Source organism: Choloepus didactylus, chromosome 2 (genome assembly GCF_015220235.1).
Source record: "Choloepus didactylus isolate mChoDid1 chromosome 2, mChoDid1.pri, whole genome shotgun sequence".
Lineage (NCBI taxonomy): Eukaryota > Metazoa > Chordata > Mammalia > Pilosa > Megalonychidae > Choloepus > Choloepus didactylus.
The window spans coordinates 196,992,176-197,011,276 of NC_051308.1; the positions used below are offsets into that span (position 1 = coordinate 196,992,176).

At 37.1% G+C, this 19,101-nt stretch overlaps 1 protein-coding gene and 1 pseudogene across 1 annotated transcript in view; one reads left to right on the forward strand and one right to left on the reverse strand.

The window, feature by feature from the left end:
* The window catches only part of FAF1 (Fas associated factor 1), a 618,418-nt gene that overhangs the window by 235,876 nt on the left and 363,441 nt on the right, over window positions 1-19,101 (forward strand). The window lies entirely within an intron of this gene.
* On the reverse strand, window positions 13,931-15,826 carry LOC119527351 (annotated as a pseudogene).

Sequence of the window (19,101 nt, forward strand, 5' to 3'; positions counted from 1 at the left end):
GAGGGTGTCTTCTTGACTTAAGGGGGATGTGAAGTGGGGCGAGGTGAAGCTTCAGTGGGTGAGAGATTTCAGGTGGAGTTGAGAGGTCACTCTGGTGGACATTCTTGCACACTACATAGATGACACTTTGTGGGTTTTCGTGTGTTGGAGTGACTGTAGGTAAATACCTGAAACTGTCGAACTCTGGCCCAGTGGCATTGACTCTTGAGGACAATTGTGTGGCAGTGTAGCTTTCGGGGGGGAGACAGTGTGATTGTGGGGGACTTGTGGATCGCACTCCCTTTGTCCAATATATGGATGGATGAGTTGAGAAATGGGGACAGAAGCTAAGTGAAAAATATGGTGGGATGGGGTGATGGTTTGGGTTTTCATTTTTACTTTTATTTTTTATTCTCGTTCTGATTCTTTCTGGTGTGGGGAGGATGTTTGGGGATGGATTGGGGTGGTAAGTACATGGCTATATGATGGTACTGTGAATGGTTGATTGTGCACCATGGATGATTGTATGCTGTGTGAATATATCTCAATAAAACTGAATTTAATTTTTAAAAAATGGCCCTGAGGCCACAGTATCCATGCCCTTACCAAAAGTAGTCCCAAAATACCTAGGTCCCTGCCTTAGAGTCTATAAAAAATTAACTCACTAAGTTTTATGTCTCGGAAACTTGAATCCACCAGAGTGTTCCTATGCCAGACAAGTCTTAAAGAGGCAGAAGGCTCTTTAAAAACAATAATCAGATGCAGCTTCCCCATGCTGTCAACGCCCCCCCCCCCTTTTTTTTTCAGTAAAGAACTTTTCTCATTTATTTGGTGCCCCACTATTTTTTTCTTTTTTTTTTTTTTTAAATATAATTTTGTTCGGATATGTTCACATGTCATACAGTCATCCAGAGGGTGCAGCAGTTGTTCGTGGTTTCATCGTATGGTTGTGCATTCAGCACCACGTCAATTTTTGAACATTTTTATCACTCAAAAAAATAAAAATGAAAATAAGAAAATGAGGGTGAAAGAGAACATTCAAACCATCCCATTCCCTTTCTCTCCCCCTCATTTTTTTGATTGGGGTCTGTTCACATACCATACAGTCATCCGAAATGTAGAACAGTTGTTCACAGTGTCATCATGTGTTTGTGCATTCATCACCACAGTCAGTTTTTGAGCATTTTCATTACTCCAAAAACTAAAAATAAGAATGAGAATGGAAGTCAAGGGAACACTCAAAGCATCCCATATCCCCCTCCTCCCTATTACTCATTTACTTTTTTTCCACATTTTTTCTGCTTGTATGTCCATACACTGGGTGGAGGGATTGTGAGCCGTGGAGTTGTCGCAGTCGCACAATCACACCATGTGGGCTGTATAGTTGTGCGATCATCTTCGGGAGTCAAGGATACTGGATTGCAGTTCGGCAGTTTCAGATATTTCCTTCTAACTATTCTAATAAACTAGAAATTAAAGGGATATTTTTATGGCATATGGGGGTTACCTCCAGAGTGATCTCGTGACTCCATTTGGGGTCTCTCAGCCATTGAAGCTTTGTTTTGTTTCAGTTCTCCTCTGCCTTTTGGTCCAGGGGTCTTTCTCGGTCTCATGGTGTGGGGTCCGGGCTCATTCCTGGAAGTCATGTTCCATATTGTTGGGGGGATTTGTACCCTTGGGAGTTATGCCGCACATGGGGAGAGGGGGCGGTGAATTTACCTGCTGGTTTGGCTTGGAGAGGAGCCACATCTGAGCAGCGGGGGAGGGTGCGGTTGTGAGTAGGATTGGCCTCTCCTTTGCATTGTCGGGCTTTGTAGGGGTGGGCTCCAGGGTCAAGGGCTTGACCTATTAAGATAATACCCCCTTTTAATATGAACAAGTTAGGGTGGTCACTGCCTAGATACACCTGAAGATGGAGAAAGAGATTAAGTGAGAGGAAGGGGTAGCAACAAACAAGATAGGATTTAACGAAGGTCTGTAAATACTGAAACTTTACATATATGTATATATTTAGATGCTAGGTTATTAGAATAGCTAGAAGGAAATAAATGACATGGTGGAACTGTAACCTATAACATACTTTGAAATTTGCTCTATAGCTACTTGTTGATGGTGCTTTGGAAGTCTTCACCTTTCTGTATATACCCTATATTTCATAAGGATAAAACTGAAACTGTGAAACTGTAACCCATAACAGTTTTTGCAATTACTTATATAACTGCTTATTGAGCTGTACATCGAAAGTTAACACTTTTCTGTAAATATTTTACAGTAATGGAAATAACTGAAACTGGGGAACTGTAACCCATAACATTCTTGGAAATTTGCTAACTACTGGTTAAATTGTACTTTGAAAGTTATCACTGTTATGCATATATATTAAAGTTCACAATAAAAAATGCATTAAAAAATAAAAATGACCCACTTGAGGATTCAAAATGAGATGAAATAGTTTCAGTGGCTGAGAGATTTCAAATGGAGTCGAGAGGTCACTCTGGTGGACATTGTTATGCACTATATAGATAACACGTCTCAGGTGTTAATGTATTGGAATAGCAAGAAGTAAATACCTGAAACTACCAAACTCCAACCCAGCAGTCTGGACTCCTGAAGACAATTATATAATAATGTAGATTACAAGGGGCGACAGTGTGATTGTGCCTTTATCTAGTGTATGGGTGAGTAGAAAAATGGGGATAAAAACTAAAGGACAAATGGGGTGGGATGGGGGGGATGATTTGGGTGTTCTTTCTTTACTTTTATTTTTTATTCTTGTTCTGGTTCTTTCTGATGTAAGGAAAATGTTCAGAGATAGATTGTAGTGATGAACGTATAACTATGTTATCGTACTGTGGACAGTTGATTGTATACCATGGATGATTGTATGGTGTGTGAATGTATTTCAATAAAACTGAATTTAATTAAAAAAAAAATGACCCACTTGAAAAAAAAAATCATACACCATAACCAAGTTGGGTTCATTCCAGGCATGCAAGGATAGTTCAACATAAAATCAATCAATGTAATACAACCCATTAACAAATCGAAAGGGAAAAATCAAAGGACATCTCGGTAGATGCTGAAAAAGCATCTGACAAAATCCAGCATCCTTTTTTGATAAAAATACTTCAAAAGGTAGGAATTTAAGGAAACTTCCTCAATATGATAAGGGGCATATATGAGAAACCCACAGCCAGCATAGTACTCAATGGCGAGAGACTGAAAGCCTTCCCTCTAAGATCAAGAATGAGACAAGGATGCCTGCTATCACCACTGTTCTTCAACATTGTGCTAGAAGTGCTAGCCAGAGCAGTCTGGCAAGACAAAGAAATAAAAGGCATCCAGATTGGAAAGGAAGAAGTAAAACTGTCATTATTTGCAGATGATATGGTCTTATATCTGGAAAACCTTGAGAAATTGATGCTACAGCTACTTGAGCTAATACACAAATTCAGCAAAGTAGCGGGATACAACATTTATGCACATAAGTCAGTAATGTTCCTATATACTAGAAATGACCTAACTGAATAGACACTTAAGAAAAAGATACCATTCTTAATAGCAACTAAAAAGATCAAGTACCTAGGAATAAACTTAACTAAGGAAATAAAAGACCTATACATAGAAAACTACATTATTTTACTGAAAGTAATAGAAGGGGACCTAAAAAGATGGGAAAATATTCCATGTTCATGGATAGGAAGGCTAAATGTCATTAAGATGTCAATTCTACCCAAACTCATCTACAGATTCAATGCAGTTCCTATCAAAATTCCAGCAACCTACTTTGCAGACTTGGGAAAGCTAGTTATCAAATTTATTTGGAAGGAGAAGATGCCTCGAATTGCTAAAACCATTATAAAAAAGAAAAACAAAGCAAGAGTACTTGCGCTCCCTGACTTTGAAGCTTATTATAAAGCCACAGTAGTCAAAACAGCATAGTGCTGGCACAAAGATAAGTATATTGACCAATGGAATCGAATTGAGAATTTGGAGATAGACCCCCAGATCTACAGTCAACTGATCTTTGATAAGGCCCCCAAAACCACCAAATTGGGACATAACAGTCTATTCAACAAATGGGGCTGGGAGAACTGGATATCCATATCCAAAAGAATGAAAGAGGGCCCCTACCTCACACCCTACACAACAGTTAACTCAAAATGGATTAAAGTCCTCAATATAACAGACAGTACCATAAAACTTCTAGAAGATAATGTAGGGAAACATCTTCAACACCTTGTATTAGGAGGTCACTTCCTAGACCTTATACCCAAAGCACAAGCAACAAAAGAAAAAAATAGATAAATGGACATTCCTCAAAGGAATTTGTCAAAAAGATGAATTTGTCAAAAAGGTGAAGAGGCAGCCAACTCAATGAGAAAAAATATTTGTAAACCACGTATCTGACAAAAGACTGATATCTTGCATATATAAAGAAATCCTACAACTCAAAACGACAGTAGTACAGATCGCCCAATTATAAAATGGGCAAAAGATATGAAAAGACAGTTCTCTGAAGAGGAAATACAGATGGCCAAAAAACACATGAAAAAATGTTCAGCTTCACTAGCTATTAGGGAGATGCAAATTAAGACCACAATGAGGTATCATCTCCTACCAATTAGATTGGCTGCCATTAAACAAACAGGAAACTTCAAATGTTGGAGAGGACATGGAGAAATTGGAACTCTTATTCATTGTTAATGGGACTGTATAAAAATGGTACAGCCACCCTAGAAGACAGTCTGGTGGTTCCTTAGAAAACTAGATATAGACTTAACCTTTAATTCAGCAATTGCTCTTCTCGGTATATACCCAGAAGATCTGAAAGCAGTGAAATGAACGTATATCTGCATGCCAGTGTTCATAGCAGCGATGTTTACAATTGCCAAGAGATGGAAACACCCCAAATGTCCTTCAACAGATGAGTGAATAAGCAAAATGTCATACATACACACATGGAATACTAGGCAGCAATAAGAAGGAACGATGTCGTGAAACATATGACAACATGGATGAACCTTGAAGACATAATGCTGAGCGAAATAAGCCAGTCACAAAAAGAGAAATATTGTATGTTATCACTAATGTGAACATTGTGAAAAATGTAAAATAAATGGTCTTTATTGTAGAATGTAGGAGATCTTATGATAGCACAATAATCTAATAAGAACAGACAAGTTATGGAGTGTAAACTTAAAATTATGGGAATGCTCAGGAATGACTATAGTTTGTTAATTTCTGGGAGGTATGGTAGGAACACATTCGCAGAATTGTAGTTATTTTAGGTTACTTGTTTTTCTTATTCCTTTGTTGGGTTATAGTCTGTTTATTTTCTTGGGATAGGGTAGGAACATGTTGGAAGCAATTGTAGTTATTTTAGGTTATTTGTTTTTTCTTACTCTTTTGTTTTGGTTTTATTTGAAATGGTTTTTTTAATTTTTTTATTTTTTGGTAAAGTCAATAAAATGAGTGTGGAAAAAAAGTAAATGAACAATGGGGGAAGGAGGAGAATGGAATGTTTTGGATGTTCTCTTTTTTATTCTAATTTTATTTTATTTTTTGGAGTAATGAAATGTTCGAAGATTAATTGTGATCAATGCACAACCATGAACAACTGATTTTACACTTTGAAGGATTGTATGTTATGTGACTATATCTCAGTAAAATTGCATTTACAAAAAGTGCATACAGAGTGTTACGAGGATATTGAAAAGGAAGCATTTAATTCAGTTTTTTTCTGCTCTTTTGGGAATATAGGAAAGGAATAAATAGTATCACAGAAATGGTCAGGAAAGATTTCAGGGAGGAACTAGGCAGTGATACATGAGTCAAAATACTTCATGTGAACAAAGTAGGGAGAAAGTATATTTTAGACAAAGGTAAAGCAAGAGGCAGGAATGAAAATGATGTGCCTGGAGAATACTGAGGAGTATTTAGTCTTGAGCGTACATAAAGTTGGGATTGGGCGTCTTCACATAGCTGAAAATTTGCTAAATAGAAGCTCTCCTTTTCCACTAATGACAAGTTGGTGCTACTATTCCCTTCCCCGACCCTGCTTCCGTTCCTGCCATTTCTTGTTCATTAAATCCCTTATTTTCACATTACTTTCAGATAGCCAGAACCGATACCCCTGACAAAATAAAAATAAGTGACTTATTAGTTTATTTAGATTAATGGGTTTGGAAGGATCTCTCAAAACTATGTAGTCTAAATGCTCACCGAAGAAGTACTCGTTTCCACACATTTTTGTCTTGGGATCATCCAGTGTGTGTTCAAATACTTTTAGCGATGGGATGCTCATTAATTTTAAGGCAGTGTGCTGCCTTGAATCTGTTATGTACCCGATAAAAGAGTGTGTTCTTTTAATCCAATCTTGTGGGTGGGACCTTTTGATGAGATTTTTTCTGTGGAGATGTTACCCCGCCCATTCAAGGTTGGTTGTAATTCTTTATTGGAGTCTTTAAGAGAGCTCACAGAGAGGGAGAACGAGCTCAGAAAAGCTGTGAGAGACATTTTTGAGGGAGACTAAGATATGTAATCCAGTTTGTCCCTGGTAGAAGCTAAGAGAGAAGCTAAGACAGAAGCCACAGACATTTTGGAGAAAGCCGTGGAAACCAGAAGCTTAACCCAGGAGAGGACCAGCACACTCTGACCTTGTGCCTTTCCATGTGACAGAAGAACGCAGGATGCCATTGGCCTTTCCTCAGAGAAGTTATCTTACTCTTGATGCCTTAATTTGGACATTTTCATGGACTTAGAACTGTGGGAGTTTATAAACTCCCATTGTAAAAGCCAATCCATTTCTGATATATTGTATTTTGGCAGCTTTAGCAAACTGGAACAGGCAGGAATTCCATTGTTGGACAACTCTAATTAGAATTTTATATATAAACATTTTATACCATACACACACACCAAAGAGTTATCACCAGTATGCGTCAGGTTTTTCTTATTTCAAGTTGCCGTATATAATCTCCACTCTTTTTACCTCATTCTCCTTTGGTAGCAGAGCATATAAGGTAAATACATTCTTTTCTCTGTTGACAGCTCTTCAGATATTAAAAGAAGTACTATTTCCCACCATTTCTCAAGGCTAAACATCTTCAGTTCGTTCAACCAGTGTACAGACTTGTGTTGAAATTAGAAAGTATGGTATAAATGCTAGTTGTTGGAATCATTCTGTCTGAGACATCCCTTCCAGATACTTGTCCACCTTACGACCATGATTTATTTTAGTATGGCAGTCTGGCAACAACTCATTTCAGAGTCTCACAGAGACATATGGGGATTGGTGTTACTTCATTCTCTGTGCTCTCTCAATACTTTACATTTCTTCATACAGCAATTGTTATTGTGGTTTCTTAGCATGTCTGTCTGTGTGTTAGACTGAGTTCCTTAAAGATGGATATAATATCTTTTTATCTTTATATTCTACATGATGCTTGGCAATAGTGGGTACTTATTAATTATGTGTTGAATGCATTTTTTGAAAAATGGGATGAGTTGTAGTCTAATAGTAAAAAAATGAAGAAGTAAAAAGTATTGTCTTTTTTTCTTTCCCCTTTCTTGTGGTTTGCAAATTTTTCTTGCTAGACTTCCTTTCCTGCACTACCAGTTCCTATACACTTCTGAATTTCTGATTAGTTCACCAGTCTACTTGCCTTTTAAAGCCTAGTTTGGTTACTGATTAATGAATGGGCTGAAGTCTGGAGAAGAGAAAGCAATAGGAAGAGGGACTTTAATTTATGGCATTGTCAGTTATTACCACTTTTTATAAGTCTGTCAATTACTTGTAAAATGTTGGTACACCTGGCATTTTTAGGATTGTGGTACTTTTGAGCTGGCCCTCTCCCTTCCACTTTTCTCCTGACCCTTTTGCCCCCTTTATTCATTTATACCATTATAAGATATTAGGCTATCCCTTAAAGAGATTTGGTTTGGAAACTCCATTATAAGCTTGGAACCTATATTCTAGTTTGAAGAGGACCAGAGATACCTAGCCATACTTTTATTCTTGGTCCAGAGATTTAGGTGAATTCAAGGGAATGTGTTAGCCCAGGAAAAATACCACAAACTGCTTGCCCTCATTTCCTTTGTTGGTTATAAAAATAACTCAAACCCTGATATAGACTGACATCAGACTAAGTTTCTCCAGAAATTTTAGCCACGTAGAAAACCCTGAAATTGTTTAATTTTTGTTTTGTTTTGTTTTCCCAAATCAGATTAGAACCTTTGTTTCTTAGCTGTTCTGTTGGGGAAATATCATCCCTCAACCAGATAGCCTCCTAATTATTTTTACTGTATCTAATTTATCCCCACTCCATCAGATTTTTCATATACTTCCTGCTCTCCACCCATTTGTTTGTGTATTTGTTCATTCATTCAGTGTGTATTTATTTTCTACTCTGATCCAGGCACTGTACTATCCTAGATATGGAATGGAGGAGAAAATAGGCATGGCATTTGCTTTCATAGAACTTTTAGTCTAGTAAGGGATAGGCCTAACCAATTAATAAAAAGTCACTTGTAAGTGATTACTTAAGAATACAAAATATAGGCTTAGCACTCCCCTGATTAAAAAAAATTTGGTGCACTTTATCAACAGACTAAAAAAGAAAAAAAAACATAGGGTCATCTCAACAGATAACAGTAAAATTAATGAAACTCAATGATATTTGATAAAAAGTCTCAGAAATTAGGAATAAATGTTAAACTTTCTCAACCTAATAAAAGACATTTACAGAAATTCTGCTCTTTATGGTGAAATACTGAATGCTTTCCCACAAGATCAAAACAAGGCAAGGATGTTTATGCCAAACGCTTCTTTTTGACATTCTACTGAAGGTGCTAGACAGTGCAGTAACGCAAGAAAAAGAAATAAAAGACATATAGATTGGAAAGGAAGAATTAAAACTTTATTTACAAATGTCCTAAGAATCTATGTAGAAAGTCCCAAAGAATCTACAACAATGCTACTAGAGTTAATAATTGAGTTTAGCAAGGCCACAGGATACAAAAGTAGTATACAAAAATCAATTTTATTTCTTTGTACTAGCAATGAACCATTGGAAACAAAAATTTAGAAACATGTATTTTTACAATACCTTCAAAAAATATTTTTGGACCTGACATTGTGGGGTTAGGGGAGCCTTCTGGGCTGGGAGAGGGAAGAGAAATGGGACAGGGTATGGTTTCGGTGGCCGGGGGATTTTGAGTAGAGTCAGGAGGTCATTCTGGAGGTGACTCTTGTGCATTGTGTAGACATCCCTTTTTGGTTTTTGGTTTGTTGGAGTGGCTGGGGGGAAGTATCTGAAGCTTTTAAGCTGTGGTCTGGTGTCCTTGATTCTTGGGGACAATTGTGTGACCGTATGGCTTATATGGTATGACCGTATGATTGTGGGGGCCTTGTGGCTCACACCCCCTTTGCCCAGTGTGTGGATGGGTGGGTGGAGGAATGGGGACAGGGAGTACATGAATAATGGAGGTGGGGAGGAGGGTGGGGGATGTTTTGGGTGTTCTGTTTTGCTTTTATTTTTATTCCTATTTTTATTTTTGTATTTTGGAGTAATGAGGGTGTTCGGGGATTGATTTTAGTGATGAATGCATGGCTCTATTATGAGGCTGTGGATAGTTGGTGTGCACTTTGGATGATTTGTGTGGTGTGTGAATATATTTAAATAAAATAAAAAAATATTTTGAGATAAATTTAGCAAAATATATGCAATACCTTACACTGAAAACTATAAACATTGCTGAGAAAAATTAAAGACCTAAATAAATGGAGAGATACAGTATGTTTATGGATTGGAAGATTCAATATTGTTAAAATGTCATTTTGATGTATGAAATCAGTGCAATTCCAATTAAAATTCTAGCTTTGTAAAAAATAGATATTGACAAGCTACTTCTAATATGTAATTAACATGAAATGATCTAGAATAGTCAAAACAATTTTGAAAAAGAGCAAACTTAGATGGCTTATGCTACCTAATTAAAAAAAAAAACTTTTTATTTTGAAATAATTTCAGACTTGCAGGAAAGTTGCCAAAAAAACAAAACAAAATAAAAGCAATAACACAGAACTCCATTGTGCCCACCCTCACACATACAACCTAATTGTTAAGACAGTAATGATGACAGTGTGGCATTGATCAAAAAAGATAGACAGATATATCAATGGCATAGAGTCCAGAAACAGATCCATATATATTGTTATGGATGTAGTTAGTGTTATATAGTTATTGTATAATATATATATTATATTATTATATAATAATTATGTAGTTATAAATCTGAGATATATATTATTTATATATGTAAACATGGTCAGAATTTATTTTTCTGGGGTTATTCAATTCAGTTTGAAATAGTTTTTAAACAAATAGACCTGGAACAGTTGGATACCATCATAGGCAAAAATAAAAAATATTATCCTTGATCTTGTACAAAAATTAACCCAAACTAGTTGACAAGCGTAAATATAAAAGCTAAAACTATAAAATTTTAGAAGAAAATCTTTGTGACCTTGAGTTAGGTAAAGTTTTCTTTAGATAGGATATTGAAAGCACAGAAAGAAAAAAATGATAAATTGATCTTCATCAAAATTATACTTTCTGCTCTCTGAAAGACATTCTTAAGTGAAAAGACAAGCTGCAGACTGGGAGAAAATATTTGGAAAACACACACCTTATAAAGGTATTCGGACTATATAAAGTACTCTCAAATCTCTAGAAGACCAAAACCTAATGAAAAAAATGGCAAAAGATTCAGCAGACACTTCATCAAAGAAGACATGGGTGGGAAATAACTATATGAAAAGATGTTCAACACTATCGGTCATTAGACAAATGCAAACTAAAATCTCCGAGCTATAACTACGTACCTTCTAGAGTAGCTAAAATTAAAAAGACTGAATACTAAGTGCTGACAAGGTTACAGAGCATCTGGAACTCTCATATTTTCCTGGTAGGAATGCAAAATGGTACAGATACTTTTGAAGACAGTTTGGCAGTTTCTTAGAAATTAAAACAAATACCTTTTTTTTTTTTTTTTTTTTTTGAAATTAGGTCTTTGATTTGAAATCTTTCTTCTTTTTCAATGTAAGCATTTAGAGCTATTTCCCTCTCAGCCCTGCCATCCCACAAGTTTTGGTATGTTGTGTTTTCAATTTCATTTGCCTCAAGATATTTCCCAATTTCCCTTGTGCCTTCCTCTTGTTTTCTCTTTCCTGATTGTTAGAGTATGTTGTTTAATTTCCACATATTTGCGAATTTTCCTTTTCTCCCTCTGTCGTTGATTTCTGTCTTCATTCTATGGTGGTCTAAGAAGATACATTGCATGACTTCAATATTTTTTAGTTTATTGAGACTTGTTTTGTGACCTAACATATGGCCTATCCTGGAGAATTATCCATGTGCACTAGAGAACAATGTGTATTCTGTTGTCATTGGGTGAAGTGTTTTATATGTGTCTTTTTTAGATCCAGTTGGTTTAGAGTATTGTTCAAGTGTTCTGCTTCCTCACTGATTTTCTGTCTCGATGTTCTGTCCGTTATTGAAAGTGGTGCATTAAAGTCTCCTACTACTAATGTAGAACCATCTATTTCTTCCCTTCAAGTCCGTCAATATTTGTTTCATATGTTTTGGGGCTCTCCTGCTAGGTACATATGTATTTATAATTGTTATGTCATCTTACATTGACCCCTTTATTGGTATATAATGACTCTCTTTGTCCCTCGTTAAAAGTTTTTTTAACTTAAAGTCTATTTTATCTGATATTGGTAGCTCTTTTTAGTTGCTACTTGCCCGCTAGTTCTTTTTTGTTTTTTTGTTTGGTTTTTTTTTTTTGACATTATTTCACTTTCTTCCTATATGTATCTTTGAATTTAAGCTGAGTCTCTAATAAACAGCATAGAGTTTGGTCATATTTTTTTTATCCATTTTGCCAATCTTTGCCTTTTGACTAAAGAGTTTAATCCAATGACATTTAAAGTAACCAGTGATAATGCAGGACTTTTCCTTTGCCAGTTTGCTATTTAGTCTTTGTAAGTCTTACACCTTTTTGGTCCCTCAATTCTTTCCATTAATGCCTACTTTCATATTTAGTTGATTTTTAGATTGTACCATTTTCCATCCCTTCTCATTTCATTCTGGATGTATTTTTTTCATATATTTTCTTTGCGATTACCATGGGATTAAAATTTAACTTCCCTAAATATATAACAATTGCATTTGATTTGATACCAACGTGACTTCAAGAGTATACACATAAACTGTTGCTATACTCCTCTGTCCCCCATCTTTTATGTACTTGTTACAAATTGTATCTTTGTACATTGTTTGTCAAAAACCATCAATTTATCATTACTTTTAATGCATTTTCATTTTAGCATTATTTAAGAAATAAAAAGTGGAGTACTTGCATTTGTAATTACATATGGTTCACTTTTCTGGAGGTTATTTCTTTATGTTGCTTTGAACTGTCTAGTGTCCTTTTCAGTCTGAAGAAATCCCTTCAGTATTGCTTATAGGGCATATCTACTGGTAATCAACTCTCATGTTTTGTTTATCTGGGAATGTCTTAATCTCTCCCTCATTTTTTTTTCTTGCAATTTTTAAAATGGAATTTTGTTGAGATACATTCACATACCATACAATCATCCAAAGTGTGCAGTCGTTCACAGTATCATCACATAGTTGTGCATTCATCACCACATTCAATTTTTGAATCTCCCCATTTTTGAGAGAAAGTCTTGCCAGATATGAAATTCTTGGTTGATGATACTTTCTCTCAGCACTTTAAGTATTCTGACTCATTGCCTTCTTGCCTCCATGGTTTCTGATGAGAAATTGGCAGTCAGCCTAATTGGTTCTCCTTGTATATACACTTTGCTTTTCTCTTGCAGCTTTCAAAACTCTCTCCTTTTCCTTTGCATTTGACTATTGGACAGGATGTCATATTTTTCTTCAAGTTTATCCTTTTTGTTGTTCTCTGGACATCTTGAATATGCATATTTGTCTTTTGCTAAGTTTGGAACGTCTTTGCCATTGTTTCTTTGACTATTCCTTCTGCCACTTTCTCTCTTTCTTCTCCTTCTGGAATTGCCATAGTGCCTATATCTTCGTGATGGTATCCTCCAGGAATCTTAGGCTATTTTGGCTTTTTATAATTCTTTTTTCTTTCTGATCCTCAGGCTGACATTTCAGTTGTCTGTCCTTCAGGTTTAGTCATTCTTTCTTCTGTCAGCTCCAGTCTGCTGTTGAAATCCTTCTGGCAATCTTTCATTTTAGTTATTGTGGTCTTCAACTCTAGTAGTTCTCTTTGGTTCCTCTTTAAAATTTGTTTATCTTTATTGAGATTCTCATATTGTTCATTCATTGTTTTCCTGATATCCTTTAGTTCTTTCTCTGTATTTTCCTTCATCTCCTTGTGCCAGTTGAAGATCATTTTTTTAGTCTCTGTCTGGCATGTCCACAGTCTGATCTTTTGATGTTTTCTGGATTTTTACTCTCTTTGGATGTGCCATCATTTCCTGTTTCTTTGTCTTGTAATCTTTTGTTGCACATTGTACATTTTTTTAAACTTGCAGATACTGCTTTTATTTTTATAATTATGGTTGTTAGTGAATGAAACAAATAGCTAAAAAGGTTTCAAACAATAGAAAATATATTTGGGTAAGTTATGACACAATTTTTTGAGTACTCAGACAATAAAAATGTTATATTTTTCTACCTATTGCAAACATAAAGTTAAACAATTAATGAAGTCAGGGATCCTAAAAGTTAAAAAGGTCCTCAAACATGTTCACTGTCTTTTAAATTTTAGACAAAGGAGTTGAAAATAGAAGGAGAAAAAGCCCAACATATACACCATGATAATAGTCTCTTTTTTTTTAATTACTTCCAATTTTAACTCTTTTCTAAAAGCATTAATGGCACTAAGACCCTTATTGTAGATTAGGTATCGTCTCTTCTTTGGCTATGAGGTGTGTGGTTTTGTTAACCCGAGACATCAATGAGTTCAGTTTCTGAGACCAGTCATTTAATAAATTATTTGCATCCTTGGGTCTCTGGAAGTTGATAATTCCTGCCAACCTGTCTACTTAGCAAAGATGGTCTTGTTAACTACTAGATTCAAGAGAAAAGCCTCTGATTCATCAACAGATAGATCCAGAAGTTGTGCCATCCTCTTCATTGTTATTCTCATATAATACTTGGCCATTATACTAATATTGTGTTCAAAAACTCTGTTCTTCAAGTCATTCCACCTTTTTTTCTTCCTCTGTATAACCAAAAACATCAGTAGCTGGACTCTCAAGAGAACCTTCTCTTAATTCCATTCCATAACCCTCAACAAGTGTGGACCAACACATCAATTCCATTGTGGTAGCTTTAAAAGATCCTTGTATTTAGGAATTTCTTCTAACTTCTTGTCACTGCTTATTTGGTGAACCAAATCTGATTGTTCATTGTCAAAAGGAGCCGAGATAATATAGAGAACAACACTTTCAGAGCCTGTTGCGACTTTTCACTTTCTGCCTGTATACAGGGATACAGAGATACAATATCGTGTGTGTGTGTGTGTGTGTGTGTGTGTATATATATATATATATGTATTATATATATATGTATGTGTATATATATATGTATATATATACTGTATACAGGGATACAATATCATCTGTTACTCTGTAGAGCTTACAAATAGACAAATAGGATCCTTCATGTTGATCCAGCTGAATCATTGAATTACAGTATTTTCTCCCTGGAAAAATTTAGTCTTAATTTTCTTGCTAATGATTTTGTATGAATGTAATCTTTCACAGCTAGGCAGAGCCTCATTTGCTCCAAAATAAACTCTGCTTGCTCTTTCTTTTCCATTGACCCACAGGTTTCCACCTGTAACTCTTGTAAAATGGAGGCTGCCTCTTTCACATCGCCGTTTTGTTCTTTTATAGTTGCTAATGCTGTAGTCAGTCGTGTATGCTTGATTTCAACATAAATCTTTCATTCTCTAACCATTTATAGAGTATCAATTAGTTGAAGTTTGGAAGGTCTGTGATTTCTTCAACATAATTACAGCACTGTTGAACCATGATTACAGCAGCTTTTTTTTAACTGACTCCACCTTTTTGACAAAAGCATAATGTTTTCATTAAGTAAATCCCATTCTTTAGCCTCACAGCACATCTTCACTACTGCAACTAAGATACGGGATGCAGACACCGTATCAGAAGCAGTACGGGCCTGTTTTTCCAAAGAGAGAAGGGTTTCAATAACTTCTTGAAGTCTTCCTTCCATTCTGTTAATTCCAAAGTGGTGGTTCAGGGGCTGACTTTAGCCTATAGGTGTGTTTTGTTTGATTGACATAGTATTGGCCCAAATAGTACTTTAAAACAGATTAGTGTCCAGTTTCTAAATATAGATGCATTTCATATAAAAGTCTATATTCGTGGCTTCTCTCTCAAATTGGAACAGTTGAGAAGACTGGGCCTTTATCTCCAATTGGCCAAGATTAACTGGAGATGGATGAAGACCTGCTGCCCCCATTCCCTGGGCAGGTGCTCAGAATTCAGGTTTTTTACGTGGCTTATTAGGCAGGACAGCATAGTGGGTGAGAGCAATGGCTCTAGAATCAGTCTACTGGATTTCAGTTTGCATCCTGGCTCCGCTATATTAACAACTGTGTGACTTTGGGGCTTGTGACTCAGCTTCTCTTAGCCTCAGTTTCCTTGTCTTGGCCAGCTTCTCACATTCGGGCAAGCAGTGATCCACAGTGGCACTGTAGTCCACTGCATCTTGATGATGTGCCCGCCAGCCCACTCCAAGCCACCTTCCGCCATAATAACTGCCTGAGTGTCCCTTGATGTCCCCCTGCTTCGGCCACCACTCATTACTCACACCGGAAGCCACCTGCACACCCCCACACTGTACATTTTAATATTTAAAATGTTAACTCTGAGATTTATTCTTTGCAATTTCTGTTTCTTGAGTTTATATCCAGCTAATGATATGACAGAGATTTCCTTCAGTGTAAGGAGCTAACAAAACCAAGCAAAGCTAAGTAAAAATACACCCTTCATAATCTTCACTACTTGGCTTCATGTATGCTCATGCTCTCCTTCAAATTTCAGACCTCCTGTCAAGAAGGTCAGCCCAAGTTGTTTGCAAAGTGCAGGGTCCTCCCTGCCTTTTCTGGGCCCATGTGTTGTCCTTGGGTTGTGATTGCTAGTGGCCTTAGGATTTCCCCTATTTACAGGAATTTGAATTCCTCCTATATTCCCCAGGAAATAGACCTTCTTCTTCTCCTGGGGTTCCACTGCTAGACAAAACAGGTAAGCTTTTGGCCCAGGTGTCCGACTCAATTGTTTCTTATTCTGCTTTCATTGTCTCTAGCTACTTTTACCTAGAGGGCAAATTCGGGAGGGGGTCATGTAGGACAGGAGTTTTCCAAATCAGTCTTTCCCAGCTGGAAGGAGGCCAGGGACCTAAAAAGGGAGTCTTTTGACTGCCTCCTAATTGCCCTGGGGAGGGGATGGCAGAGTGGCCAGGAAGGACACTGAGAGCTTCTCCCATGGTTCCCCAAAGCTCCGCTTTCTTGACTTGGCATCTGCCCAGCAAATGCAACCCTTCAACTATCCCTGTAGCACTGAGGAAGCATACTGTATTTAAGTCTCTCCTCTTCCACCTTTGTACCGGGTGGGCCCCCAGTGATCTAGAGTAGATAATTGAAAGCAGTGATCAGTGATCAGCAATCGGACTAAACACCCAGGGTCTTGGGTAACTAGGTCTTTATGTCCCACCATGGCTCGGCAAATTGTGCCTGTACATTACTGATACCTGTCACAAAGTTGGGGAATGGGAGACGGTAGCCTCTGCCTCAAGAGCATATTTCACTGTTATTTACTACACTTTTCCAGTCCCTCCTTCCTGCTCTTCTCTGGAAGCTGCACAGTGTTATGCTGAATTCCAGAGTTTCCAAATAGTTGATTTAGATAGTTCCTACCTTTTAATTGTTGTTCTGGTTTAGGGACTGATTCTTGGAGCTTTCTACTCCTCCATCTGCCCTCAGTCCTCCCATTCATAGATATATTTACTCAAGAGAATGAAAACTTGTTCACATAAAGTCTTGTACCTGAATGTTCTTAGCAGCTTTATTCATCATGGCTACCAAACTGGAAACACTTTGTTTTGGTTTGCTAAAGCTGCCAGAATGCAGTATACCAGAGATAGGTTGGCTTTTACAATGGGGATTTGTTAGTTTACAAATTTACAATTCTAAGGCCATGAAAATGTCCCAGTTAAGGCATCAACAGGACAATACCTTCTCTGAAGAAAGGCCAATGGCATCTGGGGCTCCTCTGTCACATGGGAAGGCACATGGTTCGCATCTGCTGATCCTTCTTTCCTGGGCTCTGGTTTCTATGGTTTTCTCTCTCGGCTTCTCTCCTGGTTCTGGTTCCAATGGCTATCTCCAAAATGTCACTCCACAATGTCTCTTTTAGCTTTCCCAAGCACTCTGAGTTTCATCTCTCTTTTATGCTTTCAAAGAGGACTCCAGCAAAGGGCATTGAGTCTCACCCTGAATGGGCTGGGTCACATCTCCATTGAAACAACCTAATCAAAAGATCCTACCCAACAGTAGGTCTGCTACTACAAGAATGGATTAAGAGAACATAGTCTTTTCTGGGGTACATAACAGCTCCAAACCAGCACACACCTCAACTGTCCATCAACTGATGAAAACAACTTGTGGTACAACCATGCGATGGAATACTACTCAGCAATGAAAAGGAATGTATAAATGATATGAGCAACAACATGGGTGAACCTCAAACATTATGCTAAGTGAAAGGAGCCAGACACAAAAAGGCTACCATCTATGTAATTCCATTTAAATGCTGTCTTGGAAAAGACAAAATAGTGAAATAAATCAGATCAGTGGTTGCCAGGAGTTAGGGAATCAAGTACAAAGGCAGGCATGAGGGAACATTTTGCAGTGATGGAAATGTTTTTTATCTCGAGTATGGTGGTGGTTTCACAGGCGAATAAATTTGTTGGATATAATCTCACAAACGACCATTTGGGATGAGTTCAAGCTTATTAGGTTTACGTACATACTTTTTCCCATCTTGCCTCATCCTCCATTTCTAGCCCCTCTGACAGGCTTTCTTTTCCTGACATGCACCAAGCTCTAATTTCATTGTGCGCCAAGTGCTCTTCTAGTCCCTTAAGGATAGGCTTGTCACAAAAATGTTAAATTAAGCTCTTATTGTAAGCAGCTACTGTGGTTAATAAAATATAGTCTTAAAGTACAAATTAAGCAGTTGGGTAGTGACAGAGAGACACTTTGAGGTAGAAGTGATTGTTAAGTTATACTAGTGTGAAACAGAGGTTCTGTGGCAAAGCAGCTAATCATGGTGGAGCCACAGCAATAAGGAGCTAGTGCCCACATACTTATCTAAGCCGTTTCTTCTGTTCCTCCATCCTTCTCACCTCAAGTTGGTACTATCAATTATTAAATCCCATAAGAGTGTACCTAATTTTGTGTGCATAAAAATCATCTGGGGGAGGTGGTTATTAAGGGTATAATTCCTGGGATGAGTACCAAAGATTTAGATTTTGATTCTGTAATGGGGTAGGACTTACAAATTTGCATTTTTGAAACAAACAGCACAGGTGATTATGATGAAATTGACTTAAGAACTACACCTTGAGAAACATTGCTGTACAATCTTTTTCACAATTTGCTGTCTCATGTATCACCTTGTCCATTCTCAATGAAGGCAGTTTATGCTTTCATTTGCTATTTCTTGGCTTGCTATTTTAATAGCCTCTGCTAATAGGTTTCACCTTTTCTGTTTCCCATTCAATTATTTGCTCTACTGCTGGATTATTTTCTTGCTTTAAAACCTGCAATGAGTTCCCCATTGCTAATCAATATACATGGTTAAAATATGGCACTGAGAAGGAAGCCTTTCAATAAATAGGAGTTGCTTTGCTCACTCTTCCTTGAGGTCTGGGGCAGAAATTCCCTCTCCCTTTTTTTAAGTACTTCATTCCCAACCCCATCCCTGCTCCAGTATTCATTGTAGAAAATTTGTAGAATGTACAAAAC